Source organism: Protopterus annectens, chromosome 7.part1 (genome assembly GCF_019279795.1).
Source record: "Protopterus annectens isolate FY-2018-M chromosome 7.part1, PAN1.0, whole genome shotgun sequence".
Classification (NCBI taxonomy): domain Eukaryota; kingdom Metazoa; phylum Chordata; order Ceratodontiformes; family Protopteridae; genus Protopterus; species Protopterus annectens.
This window is the reverse complement of record NC_056740.1, coordinates 165117594-165133839: the sequence shown is the minus strand read 5'-3', so window position 1 is coordinate 165133839 and position 16246 is coordinate 165117594. Positions and strand designations below refer to the sequence as shown.

At 48.5% G+C, this 16246-nt stretch overlaps 1 protein-coding gene across 10 annotated transcripts in view; it reads right to left on the bottom strand.

Annotated features, from left to right (window-relative positions):
* Window positions 1–16246, bottom strand: part of NR2C2 (nuclear receptor subfamily 2 group C member 2) — a 1701781-nt gene that overhangs the window by 1514669 nt on the left and 170866 nt on the right. For 5 of the 10 annotated variants that reach the window (XM_044078615.1, XM_044078620.1, XM_044078614.1 and 2 more), the window contains exon 2: window positions 9464–9570. The exons of the other annotated variants lie outside the window; for them this stretch is intronic. The gene's annotated coding sequence lies outside the window, so the exon portion shown is untranslated. The remainder of the gene's footprint in view (window positions 1–9463; window positions 9571–16246) is intronic. 10 annotated transcript variants of the gene reach the window in all.

The following is a 16246-nucleotide window of genomic DNA, read 5'->3' as shown; positions in this document are numbered from 1 at the left end:
TTAAATATCACTGCTCCCAGGTTGTATAGCCTTAGGAAAAAGAGGTGCAGATGTGGTAAAGGTGGTGTTTCACTCCTTTCTGATATTATTGAACCCTGGAGTTGTAATGTTTAAGTACAGGCAATGTGCTAGATAAACTTCACATAAGAATGCGGGGGTAAGGAGTATGAATCCCTCATAACCTAACAGCTGGCATTAGTAGTCAACTGATTTAGCGAGTTATCCCTTCAGAGCTGTACTTCAGCAAACATGCTTCTGCAAACTGCTATGGGTCCCAAGAAAATATTGTTGAAAAAAATGTATTTATTTATTTATTTCATTTTGGTGAAAAAGAAGTGAAAAGAAAAAGAAACCATTGTTTGAAAGACATGCTGGAGGAAGAATGTAACAACCAGGATTTCACAGCAACTTTACAGATTTTTCATTTTACAGTACTAATCTCTGGTGATGATTTTACCAATAATACTTCACAAGAAGAACATAACTGGAGAACCACGGTTGCTCAAGCATGCTGCAAGGCCTGACTTCCCAGGTAGTTGGTGTCTGAGTCCATGAAAGGTATGGCATTTTCACTATACTGCCCAACCTCAGGGTGGACCTTTCGCTGCCAATTTTCTTGTTACTGTTGGAGCATTTTATTTAATGGCTTTAAAGTACAGCTAGTTTTACTGTTTTAATCAACCAGAAGCCAGCAATAAAATTAGAAGTTATGTACTTACCATAACGTTCCATCTGAGTAGGTGGATTCATTTGTCTGCAACCTGTGGGTATGGATCCGATATCGGATCCGAACCGGCATGGTTTATCCAGCTATGGATCCGAGCTCCTAGCTCCTCCCCTCACCCATAATGCCCTGCTCTCCCTACATGACCTCAGATCGAGTTTGCCCTGCACCAACTACCCTAACCAAAGGGTAACACACCCTATGCAGGAAACTGACAAGGCCAGGGGGATAGGAGGGCGGGATGGTTGCAGACAAATTAATCCACCTACTCAGATGGAACGTTATGGTAAGTACATAACTTCTAAATCTGAAGTAGGAGAATTCATTTGTCAGCAACCTGTGGGACAGAGTCCCCAGCTACCTGAATCTTGGGTGGCCATCATGGAAGGATATTCCGGAACACCGCGGAGCCAAAGGATGCTCTACCTCTAGAAGTGACGTCCAGCTTGTAATGAGTAATAAAGGTATGAGATGAAGCCCAAGTGGCTGCTGAACAAATGTCATCCAGAGGAACCCTAGACTTAAAGGCCGCTGAAGTAGAGAGACCGGGTCGAATGAGCATGGACTCCCTCCAGTGCGGGCCTCCCAGAGGCTTGGTACGCCAACAAAATACACTGAGAAATCCAGCGTGACAAAGAAACTTTGGAAATTGGTTTACCCAGATTGAATTTGGCAAAAGAAATGAACAACTGGTCTGATTGCCTATGACCAGCTGTCCTATGAAGGTAAAAACAAAGCTGCCTGTGAACATCCAAGGAATGCAGCTTGTATTCGCCTTTGTTTTGATACTTAGGGAAGAAAACAGGGAGGTTGATGGACTGATTAATGTTAGCTTCGAAGCTACTTTAGGAAGAAAGGAGGGATTGATCCTTAGGTACACCCGTTCCGGATGAAAAATCAAATAAGGCGGTTTCATGGACAGGGCCTGAAGCTCTGAAACTCTCTTGGCCGAAGTAATGGCTACCAAAAAAGCAGTCTTAAAGGGCAAGTATTTAAGATCGACTGTGGCCGCAGGTTCGAAGGGGGGAGCGGTCAAGGCCTGAAGTACCAAGGAAAGATCCCACGGGGGAACCGTTTCTTTGACAGGGGGTCTGAGCAAAAAGGTGCCTTTTAGGAAGGTTTTGCATAACTTAGCCGACATAAGAGACCCTGAATCATGTCCAACATGGTAATGAGATATGGCCGCCAGCTGAACTTTGACCGTGGAACTACTGGCGCCATCATTAAAGAGAGTAGTAAGGAAATCTAGAACCAAAGGAAGGGGAACCGTGAAAGGATCTAGGTCTTGCTGCTCTGCCCAAATGGAGAAACGCTTCCATTTACTGCGGTAAATTTTTCTGGTAGAGGGCTTGTGGGCCGCTACCAGAATGGCCTTAACTGGGGACAAGATACCGGGAGTCCTGATTAGGAGTGGAACTGGAGCAGCCAAGCAGTCAACTTCAGGATGTCCAGGTTCGGAGTTGGCAGGTTCGACGGGTGTGATATCAGATCCGGAATGGGATCTAGAATCCAAGGTGGATTCACTGAATGAGACCTTAGGTAAAGGAACCAGATCTGTCGAGGCCAGAATGGGGCAATGAGGATCATTCTGCACCCCAACCGAGAGGCTTTCTGAAGTACTTGTAGCATCAGAGGTAGAGGGGGGTATGCGTAAAGAAGACCGGGAGGCCAAGCATGCACCAGAGCATCTCTCGGAGAATCCCCTGGAGGGGGGATTAGAGCGAAAAAACTGTCGCACTTGGCGTTTAAAGAAGAAGCAAAGAGATCGCAACAGGGAGTCCCCCACTGTGCGAAGATACGTTTCGCTACTTGAGAATTGAGAGACCACTCGTACGGGGAGAGAATGGTGCGACTGAGCTTGTCCGCTAGGATGTTGGTCCGACCCAGAATATGCATTGCGATGAGAAAGCGGTTGGTGGAGATCGCCCATTCCCACACTCTCATGGCTTCTCGACATAAAGGGTAAGACCTGGTTCCCCCCTGTTTGTTGATGTACCAGACCACCGACATGTTGTCTGATTGAATCGCAATTGTTCCCAGGGGAAGGAGGGCCTGAAGTGCTCGCAACGCCAAGAGCACCGCCCTCATTTCCAGAACATTGATATGCAGGGAGGTCTCTGAATCGCTCCACGTGCCTTGGACCATCCGGCCCACAAAATGCCCCCCCACCCGAGGCGGGAAGCGTCCGTGGTCACCGTGGCGAGAGGGGGAGATGCACAAAAGGGGTGGCCCCTGGGGAGGTCTGGAGAATGGAGCCACCACAAGAGAGACCGCTTGCAAGCCTTGCTGATTGCAATGGGATGATACAGGGGGAGGGAGAGAAATGACCATTGCACCTGAAGTGTCCATTGAAGCACCCGCATGTTCAAGCGGGCGTGCGGAAGAAGAGTAATCGCTGCCGCCATAGACCCTAGTGCCCTCAGGATCAATTCCACAGGTGTTGAGCTGGAGTGAAGGATGGCCCGCACCTGGATTCGCAGATTCAGAACCCTGTCGGTTGTGAGAAAGGCTCTTAAATTTCTCGTGTCTAGCCTGGCTCCTATAAATTCTATTGTTTGAGTAGGGACCAGGTTGGACTTTTCTATGTTTACCGTGATGCCTAGCTTGGGAGCTAGACGAAGGAAGGAGTCTCTTGCCAAAGAGAGTAGATGCCTTGTTGGGGTAGTGAGAAGCCAGTCATCTAGGTACGGAAAGACCTGCACCCCCTAAAGCCTCAGGTGGGCCGCAACCACTGCTAACACTTTGGTGAACACCCTGGGGGCTGTGGTGAGACCAAAGGGAAGGACCCTGAACTGGTAGTGACTGGCTCCCAGCTGGAAGCGAAGAAACCTCCTGGATCGTCTGTCCATCAGAATGTGGTAGTACGCGTCCTTGAGGTCTATAGAGCACATCCAGTGATTCTCCCCTAGAAGGGGGAGGATGGACTGCAAAGTGACCATCCGGAACTTCTCTTTGGGAACTGACAGGTTCAACAGGGACAGGTCTAAAATGGGTCTTAGGTCCCCCGTCTTTTTTGGCACTAAAAAGAACCTGGAGTAGAACCCTGATCCGATCTGGTCTGGGGGAATGGGCTGGATGGCTCTTTTTCTCAGCAGATGGCCAATTTCTGCTGAAGCGGCCTCCCTCTGATCGGCTGGAACATCGGGGAGGATTTTTAACTTTGGGACATGAAGAAAGGGGATCTTGTAACCTCTGGATATAATCCGGAGTACCCAGCGGTCCAATGTAATGGACTCCCATGCCGCTAGGTGCTCCGAGAAACGTCCCCCGACTGCCTCCAGAGTGGAGCAGTCGGGCAACCCCTCAGGGTTGCTGCATGGGCCATTCAGAGAAAGGTTCCCTGGACCCAAAGTTCATGGGAGCCCCTCTGCCCCTAGGGCGGCGTCCTCCCTGTCCTCCTCTGCCGCGGAAGGACTGGTTGTCCGGAGCGGGTTGGGAATGCTGCGACTTCCGGAACCACATCTTCTTCTGGCCCTTTTGGTTCCTGGAGTAGGACCTCTGGGGCACAGAGAAGCGGACTCAGATGGCAGACAGCGTCTTCCCATCCTTCTCGCTCTGAACCAAGATATCGCGAACCGTCTTGCCAAAAAGGGCAGAACCGTCAAAGGGGGTGTTCGCGAATGATGCCTTGAAGGGCTCTGTAAAATCACAGTGGCAGAGCCAGGCCTGCCGTCTTGTAACTAGGCCCGCTCCCGCAGCTCTAGCGGCTCCCTCGGTAGTGTGGGAAAGTAACTGCATAGAGGTGTTAGTCACAGAACGAAGAGTGGCCATACGGGTGGAGTGCATAAGTTTGTCCTCCTCCGATATGGACTCTGGGGGGGATGCAGCGTATTCCTGGATAAGATCGCGCTGCATCCTAATGACGTGTGCCAAATAGTTGAGCGCCCACACTGAGAAGGTCGCTGAACTAAAGATTCGCTTCCCCAAATGGTCCATCATCCGAGACTCCTTGCTCGGGGGATGGACTGAGGGACTCTCCTGGGCGAGTTCCCTCTTAGTGGCTGCTGCCGACTACATGGCATCTACCGGGGGTCCCTTGCTCCAGTGGGCACGGTCAGCATGGGGGCTAAGGATCCTGTCGGGCCTCTTAGGGATTGGCTCCACGGTGTCCGGGTCCTTCCACGCCCTGGTGGTAATAAGGTCCACCAGGGGGTCGGCAGGAGGGGACACCCAAGAGGTACGCCCTGGTGGTAATAAGGTCCACCAGGGGGTCGGCAGGAGGGGACACCCAAGAGGTAGACGGGCCCGCTTCAAATGCCTCCAAGAACACTGACTCGTCCGAGGAAGCCTTTGGGGCAAACCACCCACCTCTAATCCGTAACATTTCCATGATGTCTCCAAAGGAGACATCCTCAGGGGGTGATCTTGGGGAGCCTTCCCCTTCCTCCAAGTCAGTGTCTTTGGTCAAAGACTCGGGGGAGTCTATGTGCCTCCTCTTACACGAATGCTTGCGAGGTGCTTCCTTGGGGGGGCTGTCCGAGGAGCCCTCACCAGCAATGTCCAGAACCACAGGAACTGCTTGGGGCAGTGAAGCGGGCTGTCCCAGTGGCCGGGTGATGGAAGCCTGGCCCAGAGCAGATGGAGTGCGGGACGGAGCCGAAGCAAGGGCCGGGGGTCCGGATGCCCTCAACAGAGCCCTCTCCACTACATCAAAAGCCGAGGGGGAGCCAGCCTCGACAATAGGATCCGAAAGTCGGCTCTCCCTCGGATCCGATGAGCGGATCGGAGCCGGCGCCGAGCCCCTCGGATCCGAGGGACCAGTGTGCTCCGACAAGGACGGCGCCAAAGGCACACTGAGTCCCTCGAATCCGAAGCTCGGGCCAAGGCTCCGAGATGTCGGATCCGACAGACTCGAGGGCAGGTCGGATCCGAAGTACCCAGTACTGTCGGGGCCGACCCACCCACGGCTCCGAGGCTGCCCGGCTCCGGGCGCTCCGAACCCAGGAAGCGGGTTGGAGAAGGAGCAATGGGCTTAAAAAAGGGGGTCAAGCTCCCCCCCAGAGGGGGGGGAGGCAGGAGTACTCCCATCTGCATCTGGGCCTGGATGAACCTTCGCATCATCCGGTCCAGATCAGCATCGGAGAGGCTGTAAGTAGACCTCGACGAGGCTACCGAGATAGGCCTTGAGTGCCGCCTCGATAGCCTCGAAGGAGGTCGGGTCTCCTCATCCTCAGGCTCCGGTGAAAAGCACGGGGACCGGAGTCTGAGGAGGGGGAGAGCCAGCAGCCAGAGAGGCCGGAGGAGAAGCCCGCTTAGCCGGCGGGGCTGAAACGGAGGTCTCGGCCCGCCGCTTGTGGTGCTTCTCTCTCCGGTCCTTTTTCCTGGCTTCCCTCTCCTCCGACCCTTTGGTAGGAGTTTGAATCCCGGGTGGAGGAGGGGGAGCAGGCAAGGCAGGGACTGCCGAAGCAGTGACCACCAAGGGGGCAGTGGCCGAAGCCGAGTCTGGGGGCAAGAGTCCCGCCAAGACCAGCTTCGACCTCCGCTCCTTCAATGCCCTGGGGTTGAACCCTGCACAGATTGAACACCCTGAAGTGAGGTGTTCAACCCCAAGGCATCGAACGCACAGAGTGCGGCCATCAGCAGGGGAAAGCTTATGGCCACACTCGGAGCACTTTGATAAAACAGCCTTTGGGGCCTCAGACATCACTATTTTTTTTTTTTTTTTTTTTTTAAATAGTAACAATAAAATAAACTAAAACACTCACACAAAGGCCCCCCAAAAAACACACACACACACACACCAACTACGAACCAGCGAGGGGAGGGTAAAAACTATATTAAATTAACCCAAAAAAGATATAAACAGAAGGGAAACCTATAACTTTCACACAACTTAAAAGTTTTAAAAGTTTTAAAACCCTTTAATAAGAATACTAAGACTTAGCTTTTGGAGCTCTGACGACCCAGCCTTTACCATGCGAGGCAAACTAGATCTGAGGTCATGTAGGGAGAGCAGGGCATTATGGGTGAGGGGAGGAGCTAGGAGCTCGGATCCATAGCTGGATAAACCATGCCGGTTCGGATCCGATATCGGATCCATACCCACAGGTTGCTGACAAATGAATTCTCCTACTTCAGATCGGCATATTTCCATTTTCTAAATACCAGTGATAAGCACGGCATACCACTGTATTTGCATACGTGATCAATTCTACAATAAATCACACATTACTCAGCCTATGCTTGAGCAGTTGTTAGTCGTTGCTTGCAAGTTACTTTGCAGCAAATTAAAAGGGGGAGCCACATACATAACCAGGGACCCTGTACTGGCTGCCTTGCTACAGCCAAGAACATGGTCTCTCAATGGGCACCAATAACGCTCCAGGATGCCTCCTGAATAGTCTATTTTAACTACAGTCTTAAAACAGGCTTTGTGCTACCTGAATGGAGGACTGTGACAGTAATCCCCTTCATAAGGAAGGACCTCCAACAGATCCTGGAAACTACTGGCCCATTAGACTGACTAGTCTTATTTGCAAAGCCATGGAACGAATTACCATGGAAATTATCAGTATGGACATAAGAGACCTCCAGACACTGGATCCATCTCAGTTTGGCTTCGTCAAAGGAAGGTCATGCTTAATCTGGTGGACTTCTCTGAAAAGGTCACTGGATGAGGGGAAAGCTTTGCATACTTCTTACCTAGATCTGGTAAAGCATTTGCTAAAATAACCCCACTTGGGTACTGCCAACAAACTTACAGAACTAGGTATAAATCCCTTTATAATATGATGTATAGTTAGCTGCCTCACTGATAAGACCCAGGAAGTTAGAATCAGTGAGACCACCTCCAGAAAGAGGCCGATCACCAGTGGAGTCCCTGGGGCTTTGTGCTAGACCCACACCTCTGGCATCTACTTCTCGGATGTCAAAGTCAATGTCAAAGGCCTCTGACTAACTGAGTTCACAGATGATTACAAACTGGGAACAGTCAGTGAATCCCCCCCCCCCCCCCAAGATAAGAACACCCTTCAGGAAGGTCTGACACAGACAAATGCTTGGTGCTAAAGTGATGGTTTAAAACCTGACACCAAGAAATGCATTATAGTAGCTTTTGGGAAGTCAGCCGTCCCGGGTAACCAAGTCATCAATAAAACACCCACAAACATTGACTCATTAGTTAGGGATCTGGGAACTCATGTAGACGGTAACCTAGCCTGCGACCAACATGTATACAACGTAGCAAGACAATACCACTATGTTGCTCAACTTACAAGCAAGGGCATGGCATTTAGGTCCATATCACTGTACTCAACCCTTATCTGATCCATCATATTTTATAATGCCCCTATTGGCGTGTATCTGACCAGACACATGCAGTAGCTGGAACGTCCACAAAGGTTCCTTACAAAAAGTATACACGAAAGTAAACACAATGTCCTATGCTGATCACCTCAAAGCCGTCTCTTTACTCTGTATCATACAGATTTCTGAGAGGTGATCTCTGCCTGGCATACAAAGCATCCCTTGACCCTGTTTTGTGAACCTTTTTCACATCCCCAAACCAAACAGCATCAGAACTACTGGATTAAAAGACCTAAATCTTGCTTCTGACATAAATAGGACATGCTGGACAGATAGATATGTTTATCAGAGAATTCCCATTCTCTGGAACAGGCTTCCCAGCCATTTAAAGCAGAGTTCCTCCCTATGTCTACTTAAGCACAACATGGACCAATGTATGGGTAAATTAGAAATTCACCCCTGGTCTTGCAACTATATCTCTGGTGGACAGAGGCAATCAGCAAATCACCTCCTATATAAATCAAATTTGTGAGTCACATTTTGGCAGCACAGCTTAAGTTTACAAGGGCCCTAGTGGTCGTTAGCCTAGTATACACCTATGAACATGCATTAGCTATATTATTATTGCCTTTCATCTTAACACTGTTCATCTAAACTACAAGGTGAATGCATCTGTTTACTAATGAAGTACTGCTGCATACTGAAAGTAAGTTGGGCGAGGTTCAAATCTTCAAGAGTAAGTCAAATGTGCACCAAGCCCGAACAGAAGGAATTTCTCATGCTGCAAAGTGTTGTTTAGTCCTAATAAGTTTTCACTAGCAGTTCTATCTTCCCTTCTGTTGCCAGTTTACAATGACTGTACTAAGAAAACTCCAAGCCACTGGTCTCATGCTTGCTTACAACAAAAAGCTAGTAAGGTGACAGCCTTTTTATTTATTCAGAGTGATAGACCAAGTAAGTTACAATCACATATGCAGACAAATAAGAAAATAAACAGATATATAAGACACACTGGTGGAAAAGCATATTATTACTTTTGTGAGAAGATACTAAACATCTAATAAATAAGTACTTCATTCTCATACAATCAACTTATGAACAAAATCCCAAATGAAATTAAAGGACTGCAAGGAGAACATCCTTACTACATAAATTACTATTTGTAGATTTACTGTTCTGGTGAGTGTCTTCTGTTACTGTGCTAAATAATTTTGGGATAGTCTCTCTCTAGTTAATACAGACATAAAGGCCATCACCCTGGCACTAAATCCAGATTCCAGGACTAAAGCCAAAAAATATACTGCCTGCAAGTAAAGGTGTTCCTCAACAGAATGTAGGGGAGAAAGGGTCTTTGGGATTTTATGAAGCTATTACACCAGACTATCTACACACCTAAACTACAGGGAACAACTTACTAATGGCTCATAGAAAGATCATCAGTGCAAAATGAGGAGAAACAATGAGCAAATACAATTAAGCTGTTTAAAAACTCACCAATACACTTTAAGTAATGAAGCCAACTAGAAGTCCACAATACTCATGAATGTATCTTTAGTAATGGAACGGTACTGGCAATACCATATAGTCATGCCTCTGGTACTCTGAAAGCACACACCACATAACAGTTATCAGTATTTAAGCTTCATTAAAGCATTTTGGCAATGAAAAATATAAAAAATATGCTGTTTATCCAACAAAGACTATAAGCATTTAGCCATACAAATACAAGTAAAAAGCACAAGAAGCAATCCGTGACATCATTATAACAAGATGGTCATGGATGATAACGGTAAATAGTGCAGAAAAAAACACTACATAACCTTGTCTGAACCTGAAATCTTGTTTATATTGCATAAACCCGCAGAAAAAAACTCATGTCCTCAAACAACAAAGATAAGGGATGCAACTACCCTTTAGTGGTTGACATATCTATACATAACATAAAGCACTCAAAGAGAAGAAGGTATAGTAATGTGTAAGATACTCGCCATACTTACCATAACAGTAGATTTTTAAGGACAGACGACTGTTAAAGAATCTTTCTCAAAAAGAAAGATGGCAACTAATCTTTTACTGAATACTGAAAGCTCTCATTTGCATACAAGGTAAGAAAATAAGAAGTTATGTACCTACCATAACGTTCCATGTTAGTTGTCTTCTCTCGCCTTCTTTCTTGCTTGATGGGTTCGGAGCCGATCCTCGGCTCCGACTCGGCACTTGCTAAGCTCGAGAGTCACTTTTACCAGCTCGAGGCAGCCCCATATCCCATGATGCAAGGCGGTAAGTACCCAGATCTTGTTTGATGACAAAGGGCAATAGCACCAAGCATAAACACTTCCCAAAGGAAGAAAGAAAGCCTACAGGATGGAAGAAGGACCAGCTCTGAATGGTCTTCAGCATAATAATTCCTTGTAGAAAAGGTCTGTCCAGGCCTGGGGAAGGAGGGAGGGTCGAAGAAAGAAGGCGAGAGAAGACAACTAACATGGAACGCGTTATGGTAGGTACATAACTTCTTAATGTTAAGTTGTCAATCTCGCCTTCATTCTTGCTTGATGGGACCGTCCCTAGCACCTCTATCCTGGGTGGCTCAATGGAACAGACTCTTGAGGACTGTAGAGCCAAAACTGGCTCTGTCCCTGGAGGCCAAGTCCAATTTGTAATGGGAAACAAAAGTATGAGGAGTGGCCCAAGTGGCCGCTGCACAAATAGTGTCTAAAGGAAGTCTAGCTTGAAAGGCTGTAGAAGTAGCTATGCTCCTAGTTGAATGTGCTTTAGGTTTTGAGCACAGCTGTTTTCCCCTGAGCAGATAAATTTCAGAGATGACAGAAGAAAGCCATCTAGATAAGGTCACTTTAGAGACAGGAAGGCCTTTCTTATCCGCATAGGAAACAAAGAGTTGATCGGATTTCCTAAATTGTTTAGTTCTGTCCAAATAATATCGGAGTTGGCAGTGGACATCAAGATAATGTAGTTTTTGTTCCGATCTGTTTGAATAGTTTGGAAAAAATACAGGGAGATCAATGGATTGATTCAAATTAGTCTTTGAGGCGACCTTAGGCAAAAAGGTCGGATTAGTTCTCAATGATACTCTGTCTTTGTGAAAGATCAAATAGGGGGGTCGAACTGATAGAGCATGAAGTTCAGACACCCTTCTGGCCGATGTAATAGCTACTAGGAATAATGTTTTCCAAGAAAGAAATTTTAGGGAGCAAGAAACAGCTGGCTTGAAGGGGGGAAGAATCAAGGATGTCAGCACTAAATTTAGATCCCATTGAGGAGGAGGATTCCTGATTGGAGGCTTTAGCAGGAAAATTCCTTTCAAGAAGGCTCTACAAAGCCTATGGGACATAATATTGTGATCTGCGATCCCGACATGAAAGTTCGAGATAGCAGCCAATTGAACTCTAACTGTGGAAGAAGAGGAGCCTGCATGAAAAATCTCCGCTAAGAAGTCCAAAACTGCCTGAACTGGGGCAGTGAAGGGACCAATATTCTTGGCTTTAGCCCAATAAGAGAAACGTTTCCATTTGCTTGTATAAATCCTCCTGGTAGAGGATTTTAAAGAAGCTACTATGATGTCTCTAACAGGGTTAGAGATCAAAGGAAGCCTGGCTAAGGAAGGAAGTGGAGCAACCATGCTGTGAGGTTGAGAGAAGGGATAGACCGGTGCAGCTGACCGGATTGGTGAATCAGAAGATCTGGCACTGGGTCCAGATGCCACGGCTGCACCAAAAGGTGACGATGGAGGAACGGAAACCAAATTTGTCGAGGCCAATAAGGAGCAATGAGAATCATTTTGGCTCTCAAAATGGTTGCTTTCTGGATAACTTGAGGGATCAGGGGAAAATGAGGAAAGGCATAAAGAAGTCCCTGGGGCCAATCCTGGGTCAGAGCGTCTCTGGGGGGATGGCCTGACAGAGGGAAGAGAGAGAAGAAGTCTGGGCATTTGCTGTTTTGGGGAGTAGCAAAAAGATCGCAACATGGGCGACCCCATTCCAGAAAAATCTCCTCCGCTATAGATTGCTTGAGAGACCACTCGTGAGGCATGAGAATAGCTCTGCTCAATCTGTCCGCTAAAATGTTGGTTTTCCCAGGGATGTGCGTTGCTACCAGAAACCGATGAGAGGAGATCGCCCATTGCCAAAGTCTGAGCTTCTCGACACAAGGGGTAGGACTTGGTTCCGCCCTGTTTGTTGATATACCAAACTACAGACATGTTGTCTGTGTGGACTGCAATTGTCCCTACAGGAAGAAAGTCGTTGAGGGCTTGCAACGTTAAAAGCACTGCTCTCATCTCTAGGACATTTATGTGCAGGTGGTACTCGAACTGTTGCCACGTCCCATGAACCATCCTGCCCTGATAATGCCCCCCCCACCCGATCAGGGAGGCATCCGTGGTGACAGTGGCTACCGGGGATGGGGTACAAAGTGTCTGCCTTGGTGAATCTGGGGAGAAGTGATCCACCAAGCAAGATGATTTTGCAAATCTGTGTCACCAGAATTTGGTGACGCATTGGAAGTTGTTGGTAAGACCACTGAGTGAACAACATCCACTGAAGAAGGCGCATGTAGAAGCGAGCCAGGGGAAGAAGAGTAATGGCCGCAGTCATGAGACCTAATACCTTTAGAACCATTCTGGCCTGTACTTTCTTGTTGGCTAGAATGATCCTGACATGACTTTGAATGTCTGAAACTCTTTGGTCTGTAAGGGTAGCTGACATCCGAACAGTGTGTAAGTTTAAGCCTATGAAAGTAATAGACTGGCAGGGCAATAAGGATCACTTTTGAAGTTGATCGAGATGCCCAAATGAGAACAAAGATTTATTGTGTAATCCCTGGCTTGAACAAGCTGATGCCTGGTGGTGGCTGACAGGAGCCAGTCGTCGAGATACGGAAACACCTGGAATCCTTGACGTCTCAGGTGAGCCGTGACCACTGCCATGCATTTGGTGAACACTCTGGGGGCTGTGGTGAGACCAAAGGGCAGGGCTCTGAACTGGAAATGACTGGACCCCAGCCGAAAGCGGAGAAATCTCCTGGAGCGTCTGTGAATTTTTATGTGATAGTATGCATCCTGAAGATCTATTGAGCACATCCAGTTGTCCTTCTGCAAGAAGGGCAGAATCAACTGAAGAGTGACCATTCGGAATCTTGTCTTCCTCACAGACTTGTTGAGTCTGCTGAGATCCAATATTGGTCTCCAGTCTCCCGTCTTTTGGGGACCAAAAGAACCTTGAGTAGATTCCGGCTCTGAATGGTCTGTTGTAACTGGCTGAATGGCTCTTTTGCAGTAGTTTTGAGACTTCTAACTCTGCAATTTCCCTTAGACCGGTGGTACATCTGGAAGGGAATTTGAGGGATAAAAGGACTTTCCTCGAAAGGAATTTTGTAACCCTCGGATATGATCGACTGTACCCATCTGTCTTGAGTGAGAGAACGCCAGGCTTCTGGGTACAGCGATAGTCTTCCCCCGACTGCCTCCAAGGAGGGACAGCCGGGCAACATCTCAGGGATGCTGAAAGGGCTTGTCAGAGAGAGACTCTCTGTTTCCCTGGTTTTGTGGACCCCCTCTGCCTCTAGAGCGGCGTCTGTTGTTGTTACCCCCTCTGCCTCTAGGGGTAAACTGACCACGTGAATCCGGCGTGACTCCTTGGGATTTGCAGAACCACATTTTGCCAGCCTTCTGTCCTTTGGGATAAGGTATAGAAGGGGTGGAAAAACGGACTCCTACGGCAGAAAGAGTTTTGCCGTCCTGCTCACACCTGGTCAACGTTTCCTTCACTTGAGGGCCAAACAAAGCTGACCCATCAAAGGGAGAGTTTGTGAAGGACGCCTTAAAGGGATCTGCAAAATTACATAGCCGCATCCAGGCTTGGCGTCTAAGAGCCACACCTGTACCTGCGGCCCTACTCGCTCCATCAGCAGCATATGATATCAGCCGCATGGAGGAGTTTGCAATGGAGTTAAGGGTTCCTAGCTGCGAAGCAATTTTTTCCTGAGCCCCCGCAGCTGTAGGATCCTGCACAACTTCACCTAGCTCCTTAAGGATATCCCTTTGGAGTCTGGTGAAGTGACAAAGGTAGTTCAGCGAATGCATAGCAAAGGTCGCTGAAGAAAACATCCGCTTACCATATCTATCCATGGTCCTAGAGTCCTTATTAGGAGGATGGACAGGTACGGAAGGATCTGCAAGTTCCTTCTTGGTGGCAGCCGCCACCACCATGGCATCAGCGGGGACACCTTTTGTAAGGAATTGCTTGTCCGACGGGGCAGTAATAAATTTAGAAGGCCTCCTAGGGACAGGCTCTACAGAGTCAGGAGCAGCCCACGCCTTTCGAGCAATAACCTGCATAAGGGGGTCAAAGGCGGAGACACCCAGGAGGTGGAGGGCCGAGATCCAAACGCCGCCAGGTATACTGACTCATCATAGCAGGGATTATTGGTGGGCCAGTATCACTACTGTCTAAGGAGTTCTAGGATGTCTGAGAAGGAGACATCCTCAGAGGCGGATCTCGGGGAGCCCTCTGACTCATCTAAGTCAGTATCTGAAGTGATAGACTCGGGAGTCTACGTGTTTCCTCTTACATGTCCTCTTCCGGAGGATCCCCGACAAATCAGGAGAATCCTCGGAAGAGGGGATATTCCCAGTGGGGAAACCTGAGGCGGAGGATCTCTGGGTCCTGGAGCAAGAGAAGTGGCAGAGATGTCAACAGGCACCATAGAGGGAGGAGCTAAGGGAACAGACTGCTGGCTGAGACCAGTGGCCAGCACACTCTTCATCACCTCGAAGGCCCCCCTCCCAGGAAGGTCCGAGAGAACCCGCTCAAGAACTAGGAACTCCAGTACCCACCGAAAGGAGGGCTCCGAGGCAGATGTCGGAGCCGAGCTCACCAAGGCCGAGGCTCCAAGGGGAAGAGCGGGCTCGGACAAGGGTCCGATGCCACTCACCCCCTCGGAGGAGACCAGGGAAGCCCGCCACGAATCCCTCTAAGGAAGGTCTCAAGAGGAGATAAGAGTAGAGGCTGAAGGAGCAGAAGGGGTATCTGTCCCTCAGCCATAGCAGAAATCATTCCGAAGACTCCAACTCCAAACTCTGAGGTAGAGTCGAAGGAGGAACTGCAATGCGGTGTGGACTAATAGTCACCTGCTGAGACGGACTATGTAGCATTTGGGCCAGTGCCTGTGACTTTAGTAATCTACTGACCACTCACTCCAAATCATGGTCAGAAAGCCTGGATGACCTTGAAGATCAGCTCCGATGGCTCCGCTCCGAGAGGAGAGAAGCGAGCCGAAAGTATCGGCTCCAAGGAAGGGACCTAGACCTCCCCCACGAAGGAACCATCGGAGCCGATGAAACCACTGAAACTGTCGGAGCCGACAACTTATCGGCACCGACAGGTAGCTTCGATGCATCGGCTCCAGCCGGAGCCGATACGGCCATAAATGTAAGGGTGTCGGAGCCAATCGGAGCCGACACAGATGCCTGGGCCACATGGTGGTCGGAACCGATTGGAGCCGACACCGAAGTGGTCGAACCAGAGTCGGCACCGATAGCCATCGGTGCCGAAGGTTTAGGTAACCCAGAATCGGCTCCAGCCGGAGCCGATCTCGACTCTGAATGAGTCGGAGCCGAAACCACAGGCTTGGACACAGAAGCCTGGGCCTTGGAAGACTTAGAAGTCTTAGATGGGGCCGACTTATCCGGAGAGCCCTCTGGCTTAAGAAGGCCCCTCAAAATCAATTTATTTCTTCTTTCCTGCAGGACTCTCTGGCTAAAAGAATGACATATAGCACAGGAGTCCTGCAGGTGAAGAGGCCCCAGGCAGTAAAGGCAAGAAGTGTGACCATCTGTCAGAGACATCTTCTGACAGCACGAGTCACACTTCTTAAAGCCTGAGACCCTTTCTTTAGACATGGTGATAAAACACACACACACAACACCAGTCCAAGAAATTAAATTAAATATACCAAAAGGTATCAATAACAGACACACACACACACCCTAACAGGGCGGGGATGGGTGAAAGTCTGACTAAAAGTTATGAGGAGACAGGGAAATTTTCTGTCAGAAAGGGATTAAAACTAAGTTAAAACTAATAATTTTAAGGTTTTTTGTAAAAAGGGGCTAAAATAGTAAAGTAACAATTCACTTACCAGGAGCTGGTAAAAGGAGGACCTCATCAGCGAAGCGGCAAACGAGATCTGGGTACTTACCGCCTTGCATCATGGGATATGGGGCTGCCTCGAGCTGGTAAACGTGACTCTCGAGCTTAGCAA